The sequence below is a fragment of the Podarcis cretensis genome (assembly GCF_951804945.1).
Source record: "Podarcis cretensis genome assembly, chromosome: 16".
NCBI lineage: Eukaryota > Metazoa > Chordata > Lepidosauria > Squamata > Lacertidae > Podarcis > Podarcis cretensis.
This window is the reverse complement of record NC_137186.1, coordinates 7,941,164-7,967,260: the sequence shown is the minus strand read 5'-3', so window position 1 is coordinate 7,967,260 and position 26,097 is coordinate 7,941,164. Positions and strand designations below refer to the sequence as shown.

The 26,097-nt window shown below is 46.2% G+C and overlaps 2 long non-coding RNA genes across 2 annotated transcripts in view; both read right to left on the bottom strand.

Moving 5' to 3' along the window:
* Positions 1-24,281, bottom strand: part of LOC307205857 — a 135,341-nt gene extending 111,060 nt beyond the window's left edge. The window contains exon 1 of the long non-coding RNA XR_013834123.1: positions 23,564-24,281. This is a non-coding gene — a long non-coding RNA (uncharacterized lncRNA). The remainder of the gene's footprint in view (positions 1-23,563) is intronic.
* LOC307205844 lies at positions 8,381-15,477 on the bottom strand. Its single transcript, XR_013834108.1, has 3 exons — positions 15,306-15,477; positions 11,052-11,279; positions 8,381-9,285 (listed from the first exon to the last, which is right to left on the bottom strand). It is a non-coding gene; the product is annotated as an uncharacterized lncRNA (long non-coding RNA).
* Positions 24,282-26,097: the final 1,816 nt, after the last annotated feature.

The window sequence follows — 26,097 nt, the reverse complement described above, 5'->3', positions numbered from 1 at the left end:
AACCCCAGAAACCTTGACATTTTGTTTTTAAATATTAGGCATTTTGAAATCTGAAAACAATGGATGTGACCCGTATTTGCATTCATTTGTATAATCAGATAATGTAAGGGTTGAGACAAGGTGGCATTAGCCATTAAGGATATGTGCTTGCAACAAAGGGATCCATCCAGGGACTATAATAATCTATAATGAAATATAAACTCTTGAATGTGGTCACACTCTTCCCCCATGGGGTTAATCATTGAAAGAAAAATGTTTGTGAGATTTCTAGGCATTTGTGCCAAGTGCCCATTAGGAAAGAGCAATGCTGACTCAAGGCGTGGAAGCCAAAAGCAAACGGTATAAATGCTCCAGACATTTCTGTCTTCCTCACAAGAGTCTTCCAGCTTCCCTTTATTTCGGTTAATCAGCCATTCCTTCTGTGGGTAAGTTGTCTTTAAATGAAAGCTTTCATACGAAAAGGGCACAGAGACTGCTGTCACCATCTGCAGTGATCTTTGAAAACTTAAGGAACAGCTAAAGCTATCTTTTGTCATCTGCATACTATCCCTTGTTTTTTCCTGTAGGACTAATTGCCATCATTAACAGTCGTCAATAGGTTTACCATACCCATTGAGTCAATCACCCATCTCCTACTACCTTCCTGAGAAATGTCCACCCTATATATCTTCATTCTTCTTTTTTAATAACTCATAACCGAGTAAGATTACCTTCCATAAACATGGTTTTAACAATGAGTCCCTAAGTGACTGTGGAGGCCAATTCTGGATCCACACATCATTACACAGTGGGGACATTGGTTTCTGGGCAGGATTTGATCACGGTGTGGATTTGCCAAGGGTACCTTCCTCTTAGCACTTTTCTCCCTTGCGTCCTGAGTTCGAGTGTCTTCAGAGCCCATGACCCCTTTGGTAAAGGCTGTTCTCCAACTGGAGCGCTCGCAGGCCAGTTGTCAGTGTTTATACTACATTTTTTTAAAAATTTGCCTTGAGACAGTCTATAAACTTCTTTTGTTGACCAGTACACTGATATTAGTTTGCCTGTCTTCCCAAGTGATGTGTAAAATTTTTCGAAGACACTGTTAAGGTCTGGTGACTTCTGTTTCAGAGTATCCGAAGAGGTGTCCATGCACACAAAAGCTTATACCCAGAACAAACGTAGTTGGTCTCTAAGCTGCTACTAGACATTTTTTTTATTTTATTTTGAGGAACAGGGTAATTAGAAAGTTGCAAACTTTCACATTTGCCTCATAGATTTGGTGTGAATCGCAGTGGAAACATGAAAATACTTACATAGCTGGAATAGTGTAATGGATTTGTTTTAGCCTGATTGGATTGTCTAATCCAGGGACACAAAGTGCATTATGGGGAATGAGGATTCACTCTATTCACATACTAAGGGTAATACAGTCGTACCTTGGTTTTCAAACAGCATAGTTCTCAAACATTTTGGTTCCCGAACGGCAGAAACCCGGAAGTGACTGTTTGCGAACAATTTTTGGAAGCCGAACATCCAATGTGGCTTCTGTGGCTTCCAATTGGCTGCAGGAGCTTCCTGCATCCCATCAGAAGCCGCACTTTGGTTTCTAAATGTTTCTGAAGTCGAACGGACTTTCGACTTCCAAGGTACGACTGTACAGGAGAGTTTTTTTTATCTGACTAAGCCTTTAACAAAGTAACCAAAGATCACCTAAGGTCACTAGTCACTCTTTGAACTTCTCCCCTCCTCAAATTTGTAGTTTTGTAGTTTCTCCCCTCCTCAAATTTGTGGTTTTGACTCGCCTCATGCTGTTGCTATACAGAAGTGTGAGGAATGAAGAGCTCATTCTCCCCACAAAAAGGGAGGAAAAGTTGGGAGGATGAGGTTTTTTTTCGTTTTTTGCCTATATATCTCCTTGTTAAAAATCTATCTGCTTGCTGAATTTTACTATTTACTGTGATGTAACTGGGCACCACTTTCAGAAAAGATTGCTCATAGTATTTATTGATGCAAAATTTGTAATTAAAACAGAATCGGAGTATACATTAGTGTACACCATCTTAAACACTTTCATGTTATTTTGTTCCAGATTCACACCAGTTGTTCTACGAAGATTACAGCTGTAATGACACGCACTATCATAATCACACCTTATGAAGTACTAGTGCAGCAAATATACAGAACACTTCTGCCGGTTGTAAGAATGCTGGTGATGAACTGGGAACAAGCATGACTCTCCCCGGCCCCAGGCCCTGCCCAGATAACTCAGGCTAGCATGCTTGCTCCTTCATCAGCAGTGCAGCTGCCTTCACTGATGCAACCAAATTCTTTTGCTTACAATCTCCTTTCTCGTCCAGTGACAGTTCCTATACTGAGATGGAGATGAGCTTGTCTTTCTTTTGAATGGGATTGTGATCCCCCACAGTAACGGGGGGTGGGGAATGGTACCTGAAAGGCACACCATGGATCAACGTCTAATGGCCATTTGTCATGGATGCTGTAGTTGAGATTCCTGCCTTGCAGAGGTTTGGACTTGATGGCCCTTGTGGTCCCATCCAACTCTAGAATTCTATGATTGTATGGTGTCAGGAATGCTGAGCCTTCACCATCCAGACAAACCAGAATGGATTGGATCAAAATGTTGCTCAGCATCTCTGACACTCTCGCCTACACATCCCTGATCAATGCTTCTTGGAGCTTTCCTTCTGTCTCTCTTTAGCGCATCCTTTCTGTTTCCTTTCTATCACTCATTGATAGCACTCTGAATATCCTTAAGGCCTGCAAGAGTTCTGATGCTTCCACTTCCCTGAGAATCTCTTCCTTCCCCTGTGTACCTTTGCCTTGTGTCAATTATAAATTCACCTGTCACTTTGTCATTTAACTCTTGTGGCTGAAAGGATTGTTGACCTATTTGAAGCCGCTCACCTAAGAAATGCTTTCATGATCTCCTCTTTCCTCTACAATAAACACTATCTATCTGCATCACAATTATATTTTTGGTTCTGTTCATTTTTCACTTATTTTGCTCATTCCTAGGTTTCACTCCTAGGCATGGGGGGCATGTCTACCTTAGATACATTATTTCCAGTATGTCTACACTGAGTAGAACTTAGCTGGCTACAGCCCTACATCTAAAAAGAACAGCCTCCATATATATTATAAAAAAGGGTCCTCACATGTAATAATATAAATCAGAAATGTAGGGAACATAATGCCATAGTTAGTTAGTTATTTCAGCAGCAGCAAACACCACTGCAATAAGTATTAGGTAGTTATGATTTTATATATTTGGAGGTGAGGAGCATCTGGTTGCAACATCCATTGCCCCATTGATCACCAGGGTTGATTTGGCTGATCTGGCTAGCTAGGCAAGTGTCCCCTCCCTCCCTCAACGGTCCATGTACACCCCCCTGTCAGTACGCCTTTGAGCCGATGCCAACGACTGGGCTCAACAACTGGATCTGCCCCAACTGGGCTAGGTGACTGGAGTAAATCTGAACCGCTACTGGCTTGAATGACTGTTACAGCTCTCACTCAGCCATCTAATCTCTACATAGATAACACTCAGACTCCCCACAGAGTCAGGCAGGAGAGGAAGAAGCAAAGAGCAGTTTCCTCACCCTCCTTTCTGAAAACATCATATCAGGAGATTCTCGCAATGGGAGGGGGTGTAAATATCCACACACAGCCTGAAGCTGCATGCTTGGTGAAAGAGGATGGCCATCCCAGATAGGAGTGCACCGTTCTTTGGTCAAGGGTATCAAGGGGAAAGAAGGGGTGCTCTCTCTGTTTGCCTGCACACGCGCTAAACCCTGTCTGTGGTGCCTACCCCTTTCCCCAAATGATAACACAGGAGATCAGAGTATGGGTTCAAATTGGCCACAACGTTATTGAACTTCAGAAGTGGGAAACTTGGCACAGGCCTTCCTTGGCAGGTAACCCTCTTAGCCCGCCTGGCTGAGGATATGCAGGCAGTTGAGGCCCAGTGAGAGGGGACTGCAAAGTGCCAACTTACACAGCATGCCCTTCCACCGACCTCGTCCTGGGAGTTTGACTTACATGCTGCCACTCTAGGGCCAGGGACTCCCGGTTGTGCCCTTTAACGGGCCCTGCAAGCGCCGCCGCATGGGGAGGGAGCATGAATGCATCCCCCCAACTTGATGTTAGACTAAAGGCTACTTGCCAAGGCCTAGAAAAGGGGGCTTAGCCTGAAAACACTTAGTCCATGAGTGAGGACCACCACAACGCTCACAAGCATGGTCAAATCGGCTTCGGCCCCTGCTGCACAACCCATTATTAAACTCCCAACATGTTGATATAGCCACCCTTTGCACTTTGGAGTGGGTTTTAACTGGCTTCTCCCTAAAAGCCCTTTTTTGGAAGTTTGGGGCCACTACTTCAGACCAAAGATCATTGTCCTTGATGTCCCAACGGGCCGTGGGTTCTTCAGCAGCCCTCTCACAGAACTGCTCATCGTAAGCCAAAGCCGCTGAGTCCCCTGCCATTTTTTTGCTTTTAAGATAATGCCCAGATAGTTAGCCAAGTGCCAAGCCCTATCGGGGTAAGCAGCGGCAACCAATCCCATGTAAGAGGTGAAAGCAGTTAGCCAATTGTCCAAAGTTCTATCAAAATCCACTGGCTTGTCCTTCTTGCGACGCGATTCAGGCTTAAACTTGGAACTACAAGAATAAGCCAGGGAGAGCAGGGCCAACAAGTCCACAAATTCCCCATTTAGAATGCGATTGCATATATTCTTTTGAAGCCGGATGCCAGGAGGCTGATCTGTGGTCTTGAAGTTTGACGCCTGCACCTTCCCTTTCTCATCAAGCCCATCCTCCCCACATGGCTCTTTGGCCCCAAAGGCACGGCGATGGTGCAGGGTACAACGTTCCCAAATCCAACTAGGCAGGCCAGGGGCCTTGTGGGTAGTAACCCAGTACCCTTTGCACCGTTCTTCTGACTCGCCACCGGAGGAATCACAAGTACCTGAAAGATCCGAAGAATCTGACGAGTTCCTCTTGCACTTATACCCATGCTTCCTCGATCTGCAAGACCTCTTCTTCCTGTGACGTGCTCTGCGCGAATCAGGGCTGGAGGAGCTGTCTAATGAACTTGATACAGGTAAGCTATGCCTACACCTACCCTCGCAAGAGCATCAACGAGGGAACTTAGACTTATCTAAGCGCTCCTTAGCCCTAGCCAGGCGACGCTGCAGGTTCTGATGCAGTAATTCCTGCACATCGTCCTCACGGACTGGGAAGAATCACTCTCAGCAGTGAGCTCCTCTGTGTATGCCCACAAAAGATAGAAACAGTTAGCACACATCCTGAATACCAACTTGGGGGAATGGGGGGGCTGACTTAGCTCCCCCCCAATAAGGAAAAACTGAAGTGGGTTGCCCTGCAGCCCGGCGGGGCACCCCCTCCCCAGTGTGATTCAGTTCTAAAAGGTCACCATGTGGCCCCCTGCGAATGGCAAAACAAGCGGGCCGGCCTAGAGGCCCAGCTGAGGCCCGCGTCACCCATTTGGGCCAGCAACACCAATGGTTGGTAGCAATCCCACGCCCCCAGCTGCAAAAGTAAGCAGGCAGTGCCTGTTGCCTAGATGGGGCCTGTGCATCCCTCTTGGGTCGGCAGCAGCAGCTTCAACAAACCTCAACAAGAAGCCTCAACAGGCAAGCAGACTGCGGCTGTGGGCTAGTCAGGGCCATGCCGCCCTCCCGAGTCGTCAGACGCCTCCCGCGGGGGGAATTCCGCCCCCCCTGCTGAAAAAAGTGACTAGGCCTCGTTTTGCGGCCTAGTAGGGCTCGCACCGCCCTCCTGGGCTGGCAGGCAGCTGTGGGGGGGGGGGAATGCCACCCCTGACACTGAGAAAAGTGAGTAGGCTCGGTGCCACCCCCAACGTAAAAGCAAGCAGGTCGCCTGGGTAGGAAGGGGCACCGGGCATGTGGCAGGGGGAAGCGATGCCCCCCCGCCGCCCAAATGCAAGCAGCCCATGGCTGTGGTGCAGCTGGGGTCCGCACCACCACTGGCCATCACAAAAGGCTGGTAGGCCGACCTAGCGGCCTACTCAGGGGCCGTGCTGCCCAGGAGGGCGGCGCGGGCCCTAGTAGGCCGCAAAACGCGGCCTAGTCCTTTTTTCAGTGGCGGGGGGTGGTGGAATTGCCCCCCGCCGCTGCCTACCAGCCTCTAGGTGTACGGCCAAAGCCTCCCCTCAAAACAACCCCTTTAACAGGGAACCCTGGTATTGCCGCAGCAAAGAGATGGGGGGGGGGGCGGGAGTCACCACTACACCCCCACCCCCATTTAGGGAAGATAGACTAAAGGATTCTGCCCAAGGCCTGATACCACCAAAGTTGTGAGGTTTTGCTACGGGAAAGGCAAACCTGCCAATGCAGGAGAATTCCTTTCAACAGGGACCTTGACATAGCAGTGCCTGCGTACCTGAGGAGAAAAGTTTAACCTGCAAAAGAAGAGGAAGCAAGAGAGAACACTGTACACAAAGAATCAAGAGAAGGACTGGATAAGGCTGCTATGAGATTGATGCCCATTTCCAGAAGGTTCCAAATGGAATTTAGTTTAAGAGGGGGCAGCTGAAAGGGGAAACCACAACAAGCAATCTCCTCAAATAACTCCCATCTGAGGTTTTCACTCATGGCAATGATGCAGATATTATTAGTGCTCTACTGGAAGTGGGTGATGAACTGATAGTTCTTTCTACTGGGCAGTTCAGTATATCAACCATCTTGAGTCATCCCTCCCTTCTTGGTCTTATGCAGGGGTCAGCAAACTTTTTCAGCATGGGGCCTGTCCACTATCCCTCAGACCTTGTGGGGGGCCGGACTATATTTTGAAAAATAAAAATGAACGAATTCCTATGCCCCACAAATAACCCAGAGATGCATTTTAAATAAAAGGACACATTCTACTCATGTAAAAACACGCTGATTCCCAGACCATCTGCAGGCCAGATTTAGAAGATGATTGGGCTGGATCCAGCCCCCGGGCCTTAGTTTGCCTACCCATGGTCTTATGGCTGCACATGAGAAAAAGAGAAAGAGACATTTGCTGATCAACAGCCTAAGCTGTTGGGCCTGGTTGCCTGCAGACAACTACAACCCATTGCGAGTTCGCCTTGGTTCAAATCACAGCCCGGACTCATGTTCTGCATTTCAGCACCCCCCGCTGGGAACAGGACAGTCTGCAGTCTTAAAAGGTTAAAAAGGTAAAGGACTCCTGACAGTTAAGTCCAGTCCGGACGACTCTGGGTTTGCCGCATTTATCTCACTTTACTGGCCGAGGGAGCTGGCGTTTGTCCGCAGACCGTTTTTCTGGGTCATGAGGCCAGCATGACTAAGCCACTTCTGGCAAAATCAGAGCGGCGCACAAAAATGCCGTTTACCTTCCCGTTGGAGCGGTACCTATTTATCTACTTGCACTTTGACGTGCTTTCAAGCTGCTAGGTTGGTAGGAGCTGGGACCAAGCAATGGGAGCTCACCCCATCGCGGGAATTCGAACCGCCGACCTTCCAATTGGCAAGCCCTAGTCTCTGTGGTTTAGACCACAGAGCCACCCATGTCCTTTCTGCACCCTTAATTCCTCCTAAATAAATTTGGAGCATCTGTGGTACCACTTCTCTGCCTAACTTCATACTGTAAGGATACAACATAATATAAAATGAGGAGCGTTGTGTAACAGATGTGTGGAGCCTTTGGCCCTCTGGACAATGCAGAGCTGCAACTTCCATCATCCCCAGTCACAATGCCTGAATAGCTCAGTTGGTTAGAGAATGGTGCTGATAACAGAAAGGTTGGAGGTTCACTCCCTGTATTGGACAGCTGAAACTTCCTGCATTCCAGGCGGTTGAACTAGATGGTCTTTAGAATCCCTTTCTTCTCTGCAATTCTATGATGCTATGATAATTTTTACATTTGCCTTTTAGACTAGTATTACACATACTATATATGTAGCATTCTTTATCTCTCCCAGGCGGGCAAGTAAGTCATATCGTGAGAATTAATGAAACACCTCACACAGGCCTAATCACCCAAGGAGCCTACAAAGCACAGCTGGTGAGGGGCTAGGTTTGGGAGCCTGTATGACATGGGAAGAGTCTCATGGGCCATAAAGAGAAGTCCAGAGGGTCATGTTTGATCATTACACTTGAATTTCTTTCCCCTATACTATATCTAAGAAAATTAGAAGCTACACATACATAGAGAAGCATACATCTAAGTATCGGGTGACAGACACAGCGAGGGATGGTTGATGGTCATACACCTTGCCCAGCAGTTTCTCTGGGGCATCCATCAGCTACTGAATGAGATGGATATTCAGTGCAGACCTAAAAAAGGCCCTCCTCCCCAAAACCCAATGAGAAGCAAACACAACAGGGTTTTTTCTCTTTCAAATGCAGGCAGGTAAGCTTTAATGAATGAAAAAAGCAACGTGTGAAAACACTTGCCTGGTGAGCAAATGTCAAAGGGAACAAAAATATTTTACTCTGAAAGATAACAGCACAAAGCGATTGGCATGAGTTTAGCAGGACAGTTGAGGTATCAAAAAACTTGGGCATCCTTGAGAATAGTTGAACATACAGAGAACCAAAGAAGGAGATATTACTTAATGCCTTTGGAGCTTTTTGTTTTGTACTTTGAGTTAATTAAAGTCAAGCGCAGGAGGAAAAGCTGAAAAGTCAAAGCAGCAGATCTACAATCTAGCATAGAGATGGACACAAGCATCAGGAATGCTGAGCAACCACAGATCCAGTTGTCAGAGTTGTGGATTGAGGGGGCTCAGCACTGATGACACCCAGGCCTATGACATCAGCAGCAGCCATGATGGCGTATTAGGAGTTTCCAGGTAACATTTTCTTTTCAAATTCTTCTGTTGTTGTGGAGATTGACTTTGATCTTAACAGGGAGAACCGCACACCTTGGCAATTCCACGGGGTTGGCACAGACCCAAGCGGCCGTATGAGCTTCCGCCGGAGCCCCCACCGCAGGCGGTGTATCCCCCCACTCTAACTGGCTCGCAAGTGGCGGCAAGGATTGCTCCTGGGATTACCACACACATGGGAGGCGGCTGGATGTCTACTTCACATGGTGGTAACTGATTGAGGCAGCCAACATTGGCTCCAGATGTTATACCGAGGCTACTCGATGACACTCCGCCCCCGTAGGATGACAAGCCCCCATAAGGTGAACACAGTGAGCCCAAACCACCGACCGGGTAGCTGACACAAGATGGGGCACAGGATGAGACGCAGCAGGGCTGGCAAGACATCTTGGAGTGATGGAGCTGGGTCTGAAATGACAAGTGACAGGCAAGAGTTAGTGGAAGAAATCAGCTGAGGAAGGGGATGCTGAAGGAGCACTTGTCCAACAATGGGGGACGTTGAAGCAGAGGGGAGAGGCCATGTTAAAAGGGAAATTACAGAGGCTAGTGCTTTGTGGAAGAGCTGGTACCTGCCTTTGTGGATGAGATGCCCTATATTAGGAGTGACCAACATGGTGTCCTCTAGATGTTGTTGGCATGCAACTCTCACCAGCCCCAGCTAATGTTGCCAAAGTCTCAGAATGATCTGAGTTGAAGTCCACAATGTTTAGTGGACACTGCATTTAGTGGACACTTCTCCTGACTCTCATTAGGTATCTCTTACAAAAGACACTTTACAAATGGCATAGAATGATGCAATATCTAAGTTATGTAGGGTGCAGGAAGGAAAAAAAGGTGACCACAGCAAATAATCAGATAATAAAGAGGGACAGACCATAGCTCAGTGGTAGAGCATCTTCCTTGCACAAAGGTCACAAGTTCAATCCCTGGCATGTCCTGGTAGGGCTGGGAGAGTCTCCTGCCTGAAAACCTGGAGAGTTACTGTCCATCCCTATTTACAGTGCTGACCAAGATGGACCAAGAGCTGGTACCCATCTTTGTGGATGCGAGTCAACCATACCCTTTCCTCTTCCTGTTTTGGGGCAACTAGCCTGCAAACATGTGCAGACCATGCAGGTGTCCCTTTTTTCCAGAGACAGTCCCGGATGTACAGAAACCATCCTTGTTTCTGACGTCCCGCTTTTCCTTAGGATGTCCCTATTTTCATCAAGAAATGTTGGAGGCTATGGAGTTATATTAGCCCCCAAGACAAAGGCATCTGAAGGCATCCCTGTATGGGGACGCTTTCTTAAAATGTTTAATGTTTTATTATGCTTTTGTATATATTTGTATCCTTCTAGAGGGGCTGGGCAAACCCAGTCAGACAAGTAGGATTTAGATAGTAAAATTATTACTATTATGGTAATAGATGTCCCCAGTGCTCCCCCCCCCCCGAGGATACTCAAGGGTACGTAGTACTGGCACCTCTCTCTCTCTCTCTCTCTCTCTCTCTCTCTCTCTCGTTAAAAATTGTGGCTCTTACTGTAACAACTTCATGGTGAGTACTGGCACCTATTTTTCCAGAAAGAAAGCACTGGATGTCCCTATTTTCATAGAAGAAATTTTGGAGGGTATGCAGAACCAGAACTACTCTCAGCGAGGGATGGAGAAATAAATGTGTTTCAGTTTGCAAATAAAGGCAATTTTACCTAATTTTTACATTCTGAAACAAAACACGGATGGACATAAAAGGGGCCTGCTAGGTCAGGCCAGTTGTATGAAACTGTGAGGAACTAAAGTTACTGGGAAGGTGAGGGAGAGAGAGAGAGACATACAGAGAGAGGAGAGAGAATCTGAGAGGAAACCAAAATGAACAGATTCCCCCACCCCTTACTAGGATGTGGCTTACACCACTGGACTCAAAATCTGATATTTAGGAACATAAGAAAAACGTGCTGGGTCAGCAAATGGCTGAACATCCTGTTCTCACAATTACCAACTAGCTAGATGCATCTTCAGGAAAACCCAAAAGCAGAACCAGAGCATGAGAGCAACTCTCCCCTCTTGAGGATTTCAGCGATTGGCATTCAGAAGCATTCAGCTTCCAACCACGGGGGCAGAGAATAGCCATCGTGGCTAGCGATTTCATTATTTCACCCACACATACAGAATTAGAATGAATGAAAAGTACTTACCAAGAGCAGTAGCAAAAGACAGAGAGAAGGTGCTTGATTCTGATGAGATTGGTGTCCTGTGCCATGTGCTTTTATACAGTTTCTTAGAAAAAGGAAGTCATGTCTGAATCACAGCTGAGTATCACCTTTGCTGCACATATCAAAGCTACATTGACCTGTGTTATTTTCTAAGGCTGCAAGCATATTATAGGGTCTCCTCATATTATTATAGGGTTACTATATTATCTCCTTCATGGATCACTGCCTCGCCGTGGCAAAGGGGCTTGAAGAACTCAGAGAAGCTATGAACTATGCCGAGCATGGCACCCAAGATGAACAGGTCATAGTGGAGAGTTTTGACCAAACGTGATCCACTTGGAGGAGGAACTGGCAAGCCACTCCAGTATCCCTGCCAAGAAAACTCCATGGACAAAGACAGCAGGCATATAAAAGTTATGACGCTGGAAGATGATCCCCTCAGGTCGGAAGGCGTCCAACATGCTACTGGGGAAGAGTGAAGGACAAGTACAAGTAGATCCAGAGCTGATGAAGTGGCTGGGATAAAGCCAAAAGGATGTTCAGTTGCGGACATGCCTGGAAGCGAAAGGAAAGTCCAATGCTGTAAAGAAAAATATTGCATAGGAACCTGGAATGTAAGAACCATGATCCTGGGTAAGTTGGATGTGGTCAAAAATGAAATGGCAAGAATAAATATTGACATACTGGGCATCACTGAACTAAAATGGATGAGAATGGGCAAATTCATTTCGGATGACCATCATATCTACTACTGTGGGCAAGAAACCCACAATAGAAATGGAGTGGCCCTCATAGTCAACAAAAGAGTGGCGAAAGCAGTACTGGGATGCAATCTCAAAAATGATAGAATGATCTCGATACGAATCCAAGGCAGACCTTTTAACATAACAGTAATCCAAGTCTATGCACCAACTACTGGTGCGGAAGAAACTGAAATTGACCAATTCTATGAAGACTTACAACACCTTATAGAAGTGACACCAAAGAAGGATGTTCTTCTCATTATATTTTTTAAAAAATAATATTTATTAAAATTTCCAATAAAAGCATACAAAAACAAAACAACTACAATAAAAAACAAACACAAACAAAAGACAACAAGTATAATTTTAAAACTTATTTTCTCAACCTAATTTCCCCGACTTCCTCATACCTCACCATTTTGTATTCTAGTTTCATTATCCCATCAGCAACTCCATTCCCTTATTTCCCCAAAAATTTTTACAAATTCCATTCCTTTTCTTACTCTAATGTCTCTGAAAACCACAATGTTTTTAAGTCCATGTCAATCTAACATTCTTTAATCTTGTAATGTTTGTTAAGATAGTCCTTAAATTTCTTCCAATCTTCTTCCACTGTCTCTTTCTCCTGGTCTCGGATTCTGCCCGTCATCTCTGCGAGTCCCATGTAGTCTGCCATCTTCATCTGCCATTCTTCCAGAGTGGGTAGGTCTGATGTATTCCAATACTTTGCAATAAGGATCCTTTGCTGCTGTTGTTGCATATAAAAACAAAGTTCTGTCCTTCTATAACACCACATGGCTGACCATTATAGGGGATTGGAATGCTAAAGTAGGGAATCAAGAGATAAAAGGAACAACTGGCAAATTTGGCCTTGGAGAGCAAAATGAAGCAGGGCAAAGGCTAATAGAGTTCTGTCCAGAGAACAAGCTGGTCATCACAAACACGCTTTTCCAACAACACAAGAGACGACTCTACACGTGGACATCACCAGATGGGCAGCATCGAAATCAGATTGATTATATTCTCTGCAGCCAAAGATGGAGAAACTCAATACAGTCAGCAAAAACAAGACCTGGAGCTGACTGTGGCTCAGATCATCAGCTTCTTATAGCAAAATTCAAGTTTAAACTGAAGAAAGTAGGGGAAAACCACTGGGCCGGTAAGATACAATCTAAATCAAATCCCTTATAAATACACAGTGGAAGTGAGGAACAGGTTTAAGGATTTAGATTTGTTGGACAGAGTGCCTGAAGAACTATGGATGGAGGCTTACAACATTAAACAGGAGGCAGCAACAAAAACCATCCCAATGAAAAGGAAATGCAAGAAATCAAAGTGGCTGTCCAATGAGGCCTTACAAATAGCGGGGGAGAGAAGGCAAGCAAAATGTGAGGGAGAAAGAGAAGGATACAGGAAATTGAATGCAGATTTCCAAAAAAAAAAAAAAAAAAAAAGCAAGGAGAGATAGGAAGGCCTTCTTAAACGAGCAATGCAAATAAATAGAGGAAAACAACAGAATGGGAAGAACCAGAGATCTGTTCAAGAAAATTGGAGATATGAAAGGAACATTTCATTCAAAGATTACCATAATAAAGGACAAAAGTGGTAAGGACCTAACAGAAGCAGAAGACATCAAGAAGAGGTGGCAAGAATACACAGAGGAATTATACCAGAAAGATATGGATGTCTCGCACACCCCAGGTAGTGGGGTTGCTGACCTTGAGCCAGACATCCTGGAGAGTGAAGTCAAATGGGCCTTAGAAAGCACTGCAAATAACAAGGCCAATGGAAGTGATGGTATTCCAGCTGAACTATTTAAAATTTTAAAAGATGATGCTGTTAAGGTGCTACACTCAATATGCCAGCAAGTTTGGAAAATTCAGCAGTGGCCAGAGGATTGGAGAAGATCAGTCTACATCCCAATCCCAAAGAAGGGCAGTGCTAAAGAATGCTCCAACTACCGCACAATTGCACTCATTTCACACGCTAGCAAGGTTATGCTTAAAATTCTACAAGGAAGGTTCGAGCAGTATGTGGACCGAGAACTCCCAGAAGCGCAAGCTGGATTTAGAAGAGGCAGAGGAACCAGAGACCAAATTGCAAACATGCGCTGGATTATGGAGAAAGCTAGAGAGTTCCAGAAAGACATCTACTTCTGCTTCATTGACTATGCAAAAGCCTTTGACTGTGTCGACCACAGCAAACTATGGCAAGTTCTTAAAGAAATGGGAGTGCCTGATCACCTCATCTGTCTCCTGAGAAATCTCTATGTGGGACAAGAAGCTACAGTTAGAACTGGATATGGAACAACTGATTGGTTCAAAATTGGGAAAGGAGTATGACAAGGCTGTATTTTGTCTCCCTGCTTATTTAACTTATATACAGAATTCATCATGCGAAAGGCTGGGCTGGATGAATCCCTAGCCGGAATTAAGATTGCCGGAAGAAATATCAACAACCTCAGATATGCAGATGACACAACCTTGATGGCAGAAAGTGAGGAGGAATTAAAGAACCTTTTATTGAGGGTGAAAGAGGAGAGCGCAAAATATGGTCTGAAGCTCAACATCAAAAAAACGAAGATCATGGCCACTGGTCCTGGCAAATAGAAGGAGAAGAAATGGAGGCAGTGAGAGATTTTACTTTCTTGGCCTCCATGATCACTGCAGATGGTATAAGCAGCCATGAAATTAAGAGACGCCTGCTTCTTGGGAGGAAAGCAATGACAAACCTAGACAGCATCTTAAAAAGTAGAGACATCACCTTGCCAACAAAGGTCCGTATAGTAAAAGCTATGGTTTTCCCAGTAGTGATGTATGGAAGTGAGAGCTGGACCATAAAGAAGGCTGATCGCTGAAGAATTGATGCTTTTGAATTATGGTGCTGGAGGAGACTCTTGAGAGTCCCATGGACTGCAAGAAGAACAAATCGATCCATTCTTAAGGAAATCAGCCCTGAGTGCTCACTGGAAGGACAGATCGTGAAGCTGAGGCTCCAATACTTTGGCCACCTCATGAGAAGAGAAGACTCCCTGGAAAAGAACCTGATGTTGGGAAAGATGGAGGGCAGAAGGAGAAGGGGACAACAGAGGACGAGATGGTTGGATAGTGTCTTTGAAGCTACAAACATGAGTCTGCCCAAACTGCGGGAGGCAGGGAAAGACAGGAGTGTCTGGCGTACTCTGGTCCATGGGGTTACGAAGAGTCGGACATGACTAAACGACTAAACAACAACAAAGTTTTCAAAACACAATCCCTAGCGAATCTACTCCGGAGTCACAGAATGCCTCTGCGCCCTTTTCGTATGAAAGCTTTCATTTAAAGGAATGGCTTCAGAAGGGAACTTTACTTCAGTGTTAAATAAAATTTATGAAAGATTGGAAGGTATAGGTAAACAAGTTGCTGAACAATCAACTAATACTGCCAATATTAACAACTTGGGGCAGAAGGTGGACACAAATAAACGACTAAACAACAACAAGCTATATTATAACCTTTTGCACCCTCTCATTTCAGATATTATAGTCCTTGGCAGTAGCTAATTCTACTCCAGTCAGATCAACACTGATGTGTCTTTCATTAATTTGTTGTTGTTGTTTAAGGTGGTGGTTTGTGTTCATTGTCTATGTTTCCGGAACCCACAACACACCGGAAGCCCCTTAGCTTCCATTCTCCTTAATGAGGACAATGGGAACTAAATTTGCACCCATTAAAAAAAAATGCATCTAGTGAGTTATATCTAACTCATAAACCGCTGACCTGCCTATGTCTGCTTGATTCAGTGTGTACTTGGAGGAGGAATGACCAGCTGGAGAAGCGCAGAAAGAAAAAAACACCATGGTACACAAGCATCAGCACAACCAGACGCCTTCATCTGCCCCAGCTGCCACAAAACATGTATCTCCCATATTGGTTTCTACGGTCACAGAAGGCACTGTAACTCTACAATGGTTTGACTTCACCCCCAAAGACGCACTCTTCCATTATCTCCTGAGACAGACTGAGAACAAGAAGTAGACTCAGAATCAGAGGAGACCTATTGAAATCAATGATCATGGATAACTCCAAACTGCGTGAATGGTCTGCAAATAGAAAATGCTAGTCAAGGCAAACAACTGTAAAGGAAAGTTTTCTTAGACTCCTGGAAAGAACGTCTAAGTGAACTGAACCCACAACTGTGAGTTGTGAGCACCAAACTCAGCAGAGTATAAAAAAGATGGAAGAAAGCTGTGAAGCATAACTTCTTTCATTTCTAATAGATACTGCAAGCTAAAACTGAAGTGCTACTGGCTTGAATGAGTGTTACAGCTCTCACTCAGCCATCTAATCTCTACATAGATAACAATCATAGATTGTTACATAGATTGTTACATAGATAACACAGAGTGAGGCAGGAGAGGAAGAAGCAAAGAGCAGTTTCCTCCCCCTCCTTTCTGAAAACATCATATCAGGAGATTATCGCAATGGGAGGGGGTGAAAATATCCACACACACACACACACAAACAAACACACACACCCGCAGCTGCATGCTTGGTGAAAGAGGATGGCCATCCCAGATAGGAGTGCACTGTTCTTTGGTCCATTGCATACAATATTTGAATAGAAATAAAGTGAAAAGAAGGCGTGCTCTTTCCACCTCTCTACCTCTCCTGCAGACCTAGAACATTGCTAGGGACATATCCAATGCACCCCAGAGAAAGTGAAAAATGCCAGTTCTCTATGTGACCATCATTTCACGTTTAGCCAGCCTCTCTCAGCGCCATCAGACCTTACAGTACAACATCAGAGGGTCCTTAAACATGTATTTCAAAGATTTGCAACATGACTGTGAAGAGGTTCTGACGTTTGCTGTCACTCCCCGCTTTGCTCAGCAGCTGAGACACCACACACAGCTGAGGAGAGGGAGCCAGAAGTGTAGTAAATAAGGATGATGATATTGTAAGTAAGGGCAGCATTTTAGAGCATTCTGGCTGGATCCTGGGAAGAACTTTTTGGGGGGACCGGGGCATCGTGAAGGTATACAGGCAAAAAACAAAACCCCAGGATGGTTTAGAGATAATTAGGGGGACATTTGTGAGGGAAAGTGGAAGAGGAGGAGGAAAAAGAGTCAACCCACAAAAGGAATCTGAGTTGTGTCAGCAATGACAATGTGGATGGGAACACTACGGCACGGGGACTATCAGTACAGGAGCTAAAAACCAAGACACAGGGATTAGAGGAAGAAAAACAAAGAGGGTTCAGACAGAAGGGTTGGAATTGAGAAAAGGCCAGGAAAAATTAAAGAGGAGGTGGCGGAGGCTAGTGTCTCCCAGGAAGCAGCCTGAGATGCAATTGCGGTTTTGGAAATGTGGCAGAAGGAAATGATTCTCTGTCTTAGATGAATTTCAGAAGAACCAGAGGAAGCATATAAGGTCCAAATTGATTAAGGAGTTGCTTAATTAGATAGAGGTACAGGAAGAGCTGATGGAAAACTCGATTGATTAAATCTTCTGAATTAAATCAAGCTTTGCAAAGGTGAAAAAAAGTTACCAGGAGACTGTCTGGTAATTTTTAATTTACGCCAAATCAGAGACCAAATAATACAAACAGAGTATCAGAATAGATTACAGATAGGGGAGAAAAATAAAATGATTCTAAAAGAAATTCCTGTCCAACTTCTAAAAAACCCAAGCTAATTCCAATTTTTTGACAGATGCTCTGAGAAATAAGCAAATTCCATATACATCGCAGTTCCTGAAAGGAGTCTCTTTTACATATAAAAACAAGAAACAACTGTCAGGGAACTGCCATCGGAGCTAGAGGCAGAGGCAAGGCTCCAAAGCGATGCTGGAGAAGGGCCCAGCAGGGAGAGAGGCAGCTCATCGGCTGGGGAAGGAAATCAGCGTAACACCAGGGATAAAGGGAGGCAGATGGGGGAATCGGCGAGGGGGCTCCAGGACTCTTCGCTGGAGACCAGCGGGGAGAGCACGGGTCCTCTGCTGCCCACACCCACCCTGCGCAGGGAGAGTAGGCGGAGACTTGGCGTCAAACAACTTCTTTGCTGGAAGAGTTTCAAGAAATGCCCACTGACGGATTCTGCTAGCGACTGAAACAGCCACGAAGTGAAGGGCTGTCCAGACAGAAAGGGTTTAACCAGGCTACCTAGCCAGGAGCGGCGGCAACTTACGCACGAGCAACCCCTATAACCACTACAACAATGATGCAGGGATATATCTGAAGCACAGAAATTTCAGATGAAAAATTTAATATAAGAATTAGGAGAAGGCATGCTCGTGACAGGAGCAGAAAGGGGGATAGAGGAATTACCTGAGGATAGCACTGATAAACAGGAAGAAGAGGAAGACTAACAAAGACATAATTAAAGCAGGAATAAAAATAATAATTATTTTCCTTAAATTAAACCAGAATGGCAGATTAAAAATACTAACTTGGAATGAAAATGGCTTAAATAGAAAAAATACAAGGAACATTGCAGGTGGGAATACTTATTGTTTTTGAAAATAAAACCCCAGAAACCTTGACATCTTGTTTTTAAATATTAGGCATTTTGAAATCTGAAAACAATGGATGTGACCCATATTTGCATTCATTTGTATAATCAGATAATGTAAGGGTTGAGACAAGGTGGCATTAGCAATTGAGGATATGTGCTTGCAACAAAGGCATCCATCCAGGGACTATAATAATCTATAATGAAATATAAACTCTTGAATGTGGTCACACTCTTCCCCCATGGGGTTAATCATTGAAAGAAAAATGTTTGTGAGATTTCTAGGCATTTGTGCCAAGTGCCCATTAGGAAAGAGCAATGCTGACTCAAGGCGTGGAAGCCAAAAGCAAACGGTATAAATGCTCCAGACATTTCTGTCTTCCTCACCAGAGTCTTCCAGCTTCCCTTGATTTCGGTTGCTCAGCCATTCCTTCTGTGGGTAAGTTGTCTTTAAATGAAAGCTTTCATACGAAAAGGGCGCAGAGGCATTCTGTGACTCCGGAGTAGATTCGCTAGGGATTGTGTTTTGAAAACTTTGTTGTTGTTTAATCGTTTAGTCGTGTCCGACTCTTCGTGACCCCTCCCGCAGTTTGGTCAGACTCATGTTTGTAGCTTTTACTATACGGACCTTTGTTGGCAAGGTGATGTCTCTGCTTTTTAAGATGTTGTCTAGGTTTGCCATCGCCTTTCTCCCAAGTAGCAGGCGTCTTTTAATCTCGTGACTGCTGTCACCATCTGCAGTGATCTTTGAAAACTTAAGGAACAGCTAAAGCTATCTTTTGTCATCTGCATACTATCCCTTGTTTTTTCCTGTAGGACTAATTGCCATCATTAACAGTCGTCAATAGGTTTACCATACCCATTGAGTCAATCACCCATCTCCTACTACCTTCCTGAGAAATGTCCACCCTATATATCTTCATTCTTCTTTTTTAATAACTCATAACCGAGTAAGATTACCTTCCATAAACATGGTTTTAACAATGAGTCCCTAAGTGACTGTGGAGGCCAATTCTGGATCCACACATCATTACACAGTGGGGACATTGGTTTCTGGGCAGGATTTGATCACGGTGTGGATTTGCCAAGGGTACCTTCCTCTTAGCACTTTTCTCCCTTGCGTCCTGAGTTCGAGTGTCTTCAGAGCCCATGACACCTTTGGTAAAGGCTGTTCTCCAACTGGAGCGCTCGCAGGCCAGTTGTCAGTGTTTATACTACATTTTTTAAAAAATTTGCCTTGAGACAGTCTATAAACTTCTTTTGTTGACCACCAGCATTACACTTTCCACTTCCCTTTTTAAGTTCAGAATACAGTAGTTGCTTTGGAAGACGATCATCAGGCATCCACATAACATGCTGTTGCTATACAGAAGTGTGAGGAATGAAGACCTCATTCTCCCCACAAAAAGGGAGGAAAAGTTGGGAGGATGAGGTTTTTTTTCGTTTTTTGCCTATATATCTCCTTGTTAAAAATCTATCTGCTTGCTGAATTTTACTATTTACTGTGATGTAACTGGGCACCACTTTCAGAAAAGATTGCTCATAGTATTTATTGATGCAAAATTTGTAATTAAAACAGAATCGGAGTAGACATTAGTGTACACCATCTTAAACACTTTCATGTTATTTTGTTCCAGATTCACACCAGTTGTTCTACGAAGATTACAGCTGTAATGACTATCATAATCATACCTAGTGAATTAATAGCGCAGCAAATATACAGAACACTTCAGCCGGTTGTAAGAATGCTGGTGATGGACTGGGAACAAGCATGACTCTCCCCGGCCCCAGGCCCTGCCCAGATAACTCAGGCTAGCATGCTTGCTCCTTCATCAGCAGTGCAGCTGCCTTCACTGATGCAACCAAATTCTTTTGCTTACAATCTCCTTTCTCGTCCAGTGACAGTTCCTATACTGAGACGGAGATGAGCTTGTCTCTCTTTCGAATGGGATTGTGATCCCCCACAGGAACAGGGGGTGGGGAATGGTACCTGAAAGGCACACCATGGATCAACGTCTAATGGCCATTTGTCATGGATGCTGTAGTTGAGATTCCTGCATTGCAGAAGGTTGAACTTGATGGCCCTTGTGGTCCCATCCAACTCTAGAATTCTATGATTGTATGGTGTCAGGAATGCTGAGCCTCCACCATCCAGACAAACCAGAATGGATTGGATCAAAAGGTTGCTCAGCATCTCTGACACTCTCGCCTACACATCCCTGATCAATGCTTCTTGGAGCTTTCCTTCTGTCTCTCTTTAGCGCATCCTTTCTGTTTCCTTTCTATCACTCATTGATAGCACTCTGAATATCCTTAAGGCCTGCAAGAGTTCTGATGCTTCCACTTCCCTGAGAATCTCTTCCTTCCCCTGTGTACCTTTGCCTTGTGTCAATCATAAATTCACCTGTCACTTTGTCATTTAACTCTTGTGGTTGAAAGGATTGTTGACCTATTTGAAGCCGCTCACCTAAGAAATGCTTTCATGATCTCCTCTTTCCTCTACAATAAACACTATCTATCTGCATCATAATTATATTTGTGGTTCTGTTCATTTTTCATTTCTTTTACTCATTCCTAGGTTTCACTCCTAGGCATGGGGGGCATGTCTACCTTAGATATATTATTTCCAGTATGTCTACACTGAGTAGAACTTAGCTGGCTACAGCCCTACATCTAAAAAGAACAGCCTCCATATATATTATAAAAAAGGGTCCTCACATGTAATAATATAAATCAGAAATGTAGGGAACATAATGCCATAGTTAGTTAGTTATTTCAGCAGCAGCAAACACCACTGCAATAAGTATTAGGTAGTTATGATTTTATATATTTGGAGGTGAGGAGCATCTGGTTGCAACATCCATTGCCCCATTGATCACCAGGGTTGATTTGGCTGATCTGGCTAGCTAGGCAAGTGTCCCCTCCCTCCCTCAACGGTCCATGTACACCCCCCTGTCAGTACGCCTTTGAGCCGATGCCAACGACTGGGCTCAACAACTGGATCTGCCCCAACTGGGCTAGGTGACTGGAGTAAATCTGAACCGCTACTGGCTTGAATGACTGTTACAGCTCTCACTCAGCCATCTAATCTCTACATAGATAACACTCAGACTCCCCACAGAGTCAGGCAGGAGAGGAAGAAGCAAAGAGCAGTTTCCTCCCCCTCCTTTCTGAAAACATCATATCAGGAGATTCTCGCAATGGGAGGGGGTGTAAATATCCACACACAGCCTGAAGCTGCATGCTTGGTGAAAGAGGACGGCCATCCCAGATAGGAGTGCACCGCTCTTTGGTCAAGGGTATCAAGGGGAAAGAAGGGGTGCTCTCTCTGTTTGCCTGCACACGCGCTAAACCCTGTCTGTGGTGCCTACCCCTTTCCCCAAATGATAACACAGGAGATCAGAGTATGGGTTCAAATTGGCCACAACGTTATTGAACTTCAGAAGTGGGAAACTTGGCACAGGCCTTCCTTGGCAGGTAACCCTCTTAGCCCGCCTGGCTGAGGATATGCAGGCAGTTGAGGCCCAGTGAGAGGGGACTGCAAAGTGCCAACTTACACAGCATGCCCTTCCACCGACCTCGTCCTGGGAGTTTGACCTACATGCTGCCACTCTAGGGCCAGGGACTCCCGGTTGTGCCCTTTAACGGGCCCTGCAAGCGCCGCCGCATGGGGAGGGAGCATGAATGCATCCCCCCAACTTGATGTTAGACTAAAGGCGACTTGCCAAGGCCTAGAAAAGGGGGCTTAGCCTGAAAACACTTAGTCCATGAGTGAGGACCACCACAACGCTCACAAGCATGGTCAAATCGGCTTCGGCCCCTGCTGCACAACCCATTATTAAACTCCCAACATGTTGATATAGCCACCCTTTGCACTTTGGAGTGGGTTTTAACTGGCTTCTCCCCAAAAGCCCTTTTTTGGAAGTTTGGGGCCACTGTTGTTGTTTAGTCGTTTAGTCGTGTCCGACTCTTCGTGACCCCATGGACCAGAGAACGCCAGGCACTCCTGTCCTCCACTGCCCCCCGCAGCTTGGTCAGACTCATGCTGGTAACCTCGAAAACACTATCCAACCATCTCGTCCTCTGTCGCCCCCTTCTCCTTGTGCCCTCCATCTTTCCCAACATCAGGGTCTTCTCCAGGGAGTCTTCTCTTCTCATGAGGTGGCCAAAGTACTGGAGCCTCAGCTTCACAATCTGTCCTTCCAGTGAGCACTCAGGGCTGATTTCCTTCAGAATGGAGAGGTTTGATCTTCTTGCAGTCCATGGGACTCTCAAGAGTCTCCTCCAGCACCATAATTCAAAAGCATCAATTCTTCGGCGATCAGCCTTCTTTATGGTCCAGCTCTCACTTCCATACATCACTACTGGGAATACCATAGCTTTAACTATACGGACCTTTGTTGGCAAGGTGATGTCTCTACTTCTCAAGATGCTGTCTAGGCCTGTCATTGCCCTTCTCCCAAGAAGCAGGCGTCTTTTAATTTCGTGGCTGCTGTCACCATCTGCAGTGATCATGGAGCCCAAGAAAGTAAAATCTCTCACTGCCTCCATTTCTTCCCCTTCTATTTGCCAGGAGGTGATGGGACCAGTAGCCATGATCTTCGTTTTTTTGATGTTGAGCTTCAGACCATATTTTGCACTCTCCTCTTTCACCCTCAATAAAAGGTTCTACTTCAGACCAAAGATCATTGTCCTTGATGTCCCAACGGGCCGTGGGTTCTTCAGCAGCCCTCTCACAGAACAGCTCATCGTAAGCCAAAGCCGCTGAGTCCCCTGCCATTTTTTTGCTTTTAAGATAATGCCCAGATAGTTAGCCAAGTGCCAAGCCCTATCGGGGTAAGCAGCGGCAACCAATCCCATGTAAGAGGTGAAAGCAGTTAGCCAATTGTCCAAAGTTCTATCAAAATCCACTGGTTTGTCCTTCTTGCGACGCGATTCAGGCTTAAACTTGGAACTACAAGAATAAGCCAGGGAGAGCAGGGCCAACAAGTCCACAAATTCCCCATTTAGAATGTGATTGCATATATTCTTTTTAAGCCGGATGCCAGGAGGCTGATCTGTGGTCTTGAAGTTTGACGCCTGCACCTTCCCTTTCTCATCAAGCCCATCCTCCCCACATGGCTCTTTGGCCCCAAAGGCACGGCGATGGTGCAGGGTGCAACGTTCCCAAATCCAACTAGGCAGGCCAGGGGCCTTGTGGGTAGTAACCCAGTACCCTTTGCACCGTTCTTCTGACTCGCCACCGGAGGAATCACACGTACCTGAAAGATCCGAAGAATCTGACGAGTCCCTCTTGCACTTATACCCATGCTTCCTCGATCTGCAAGACCTCTTCTTCCTGTGACGTGCTCTGCGCGAATCAGGGCTGGAGGAGCTGTCTGATGAACTTGAAACAGGTGACCTATGCCTACGCCTACCCTCGCAAGAGCATCAACGAGGGAACTTAGACTTATCTAAGCGCTCCTTAGCCCTAGCCAGGCGACGCTGCAGGTTCTGATGCAGTAATTCCTGCACATCGTCCTCACGGACTGGGAAGAATCACTCTCAGCAGTGAGCTCCTCTGTGTATGCCCACAAAAGATAGAAACAGTTAGCACACATCCTGAATACCAACTTGGGGGAATGGGGGGGCTGACTTAGCTCCCCCCCAATAAGGAAAAACTGAAGTGGGTTGCCCTGCAGCCCGGCGGGGCACCCCCTCCCCAGTGTGATTCAGTTCTAAAAGGTCACCATGTGGCCCCCTGCGAATGGCAAAACAAGCGGGCCGGCCTAGAGGCCCAGCTGAGGCCCGCGTCACCCATTTGGGCCAGCAACACCAATGGTTGGTAGCAATCCCACGCCCCCAGCTGCAAAGGTAAGCAGGCAGTGCCTGTTGCCTAGATGGGGCCTGTGCATCCCGCTTGGGTCGGCAGCAGCAGCTTCAACAAACCTCAACAAGAAGCCTCAACAGGCAAGCAGACTGCGGCTGTGGGCTAGTCAGGCCCATGCCGCCCTCCCAATTCGTCAGACGCCTCCCGCGGGAGGAATTCCGCCCCCCCGCTGAAAAAAAGGGACTAGGCCTCGTTTTGCGGCCTAGTAGGGCTCGCACCGCCCTCCTGGGCCGGCAGGCAGCTGTGTGTGGGGGGGTGCCACCCCCGACACTGAGAAAAGTGATTAGGCTCGGTGCCACCCCCCACGTAAAAGCAAGCAGGTCGCGGCTGCGGCCTTGCTGGAGCCCCGCTCCACCCGCCTGGGTAGGAAGGGGCACCGGGCATGTGGCGGGGGGAAGCGATGCCCCTCCGCCGCCCAAATGCAAGCAGCCCATGGCTGTGGCGCAGCTGGGGTCCGCACCACCACTGGCCATCACAAAAGGCTGGTAGGCCGACCTAGCGGCCTACTCAGGGGCCGTGCTGCCCAGGAGGGCGGCGCGGGCCCTAGTAGGCCGCAAAACGCGGCCTAGTCCTTTTTTCAGTGGCGGGGGGTGGTGGAATTGCCCCCCGCCGCTGCCTACCAGCCTCTAGGTGTACGGCCAAAGCCTCCCCTCAAAACAACCCCTTTAACAGGGAACCCTGGTATTGCCGCAGCAAAGAGATGGGGGGGGGGCGGGAGTCACCACTACACCCCCACCCCCATTTAGGGAAGATAGACTAAAGGATTCTGCCCAAGGCCTGATACCACCAAAGTTGTGAGGTTTTGCTACGGGAAAGGCAAACCTGCCAATGCAGGAGAATTCCTTTCAACAGGGACCTTGACATAGCAGTGCCTGCGTACCTGAGGAGAAAAGTTTAATCTGCAAAAGAAGAGGAAGCAAGAGAGAACACTGTACACAAAGAATCAAGAGAAGGACTGGATAAGGCTGCTATGAGATTGATGCCCATTTCCAGAAGGTTCCAAATGGAATTTAGTTTAAGAGGGGGCAGCTGAAAGGGGAAAGCACAACAAACCATCTCCTCAAATAACTCCCATCTGAGGTTTTCACTCATGGCAATGATGCAGATATTATTAGTGCTCTACTGGAAGTGGGTGATGAACTGATAGTTCTTTCTACTGGGCAGTTCAGTATATCAACCATCTTGAGTCATCCCTCCCTTCTTGGTCTTATGCAGGGGTCAGCAAACTTTTTCAGCATGGGGCCTGTCCACTATCCCTCAGACCTTGTAGGGGGGCCGGACTCTATTTTGAAAAATAATAATGAACGAATTCCTATGCCCCACAAATAACCCAGAGATGCATTTTAAATAAAAGGACACATTCTACTCATGTAAAAACATGCTGATTCCCAGACCATCTGCAGGCCAGATTTAGAAGATGATTGGGCTGGATCCAGCCCCCGGGCCTTAGTTTGCCTACCCATGGTCTTATGGCTGCACATGAGAAAAAGAGAAAGAGACATTTGCTGATCAACAGCCTAGCCTGTTGGGCCTGGTTGCCTGCAGACAACTACAACCCATTGAGAGTTCGCCTTGGTTCAAATCACAGCCCGGACTCATGTTCTGCATTTCAGCACCCCCCGCTGGGAACAGGACAGTCTGCAGTCTTAAAAGGTTAAAAAGGTAAAGGACTCCTGACAGTTAAGTCCAGTCCGGACGACTCTGGGTTTGCCGCATTCATCTCACTTTACTGGCCGAGGGAGCTGGCGTTTGTCCGCAGACCGTTTTTCTGGGTCATGAGGCCAGCATGACTAAGCCACTTCTGGCAAAATCAGAGCGGCACACAAAAATGCCGTTTACCTTCCCGTTGGAGCGGTACCTATTTATCTACTTGCACTTTGACGTGCTTTCAAGCTGCTAGGTTGGTAGGAGCTGGGACCAAGCAAT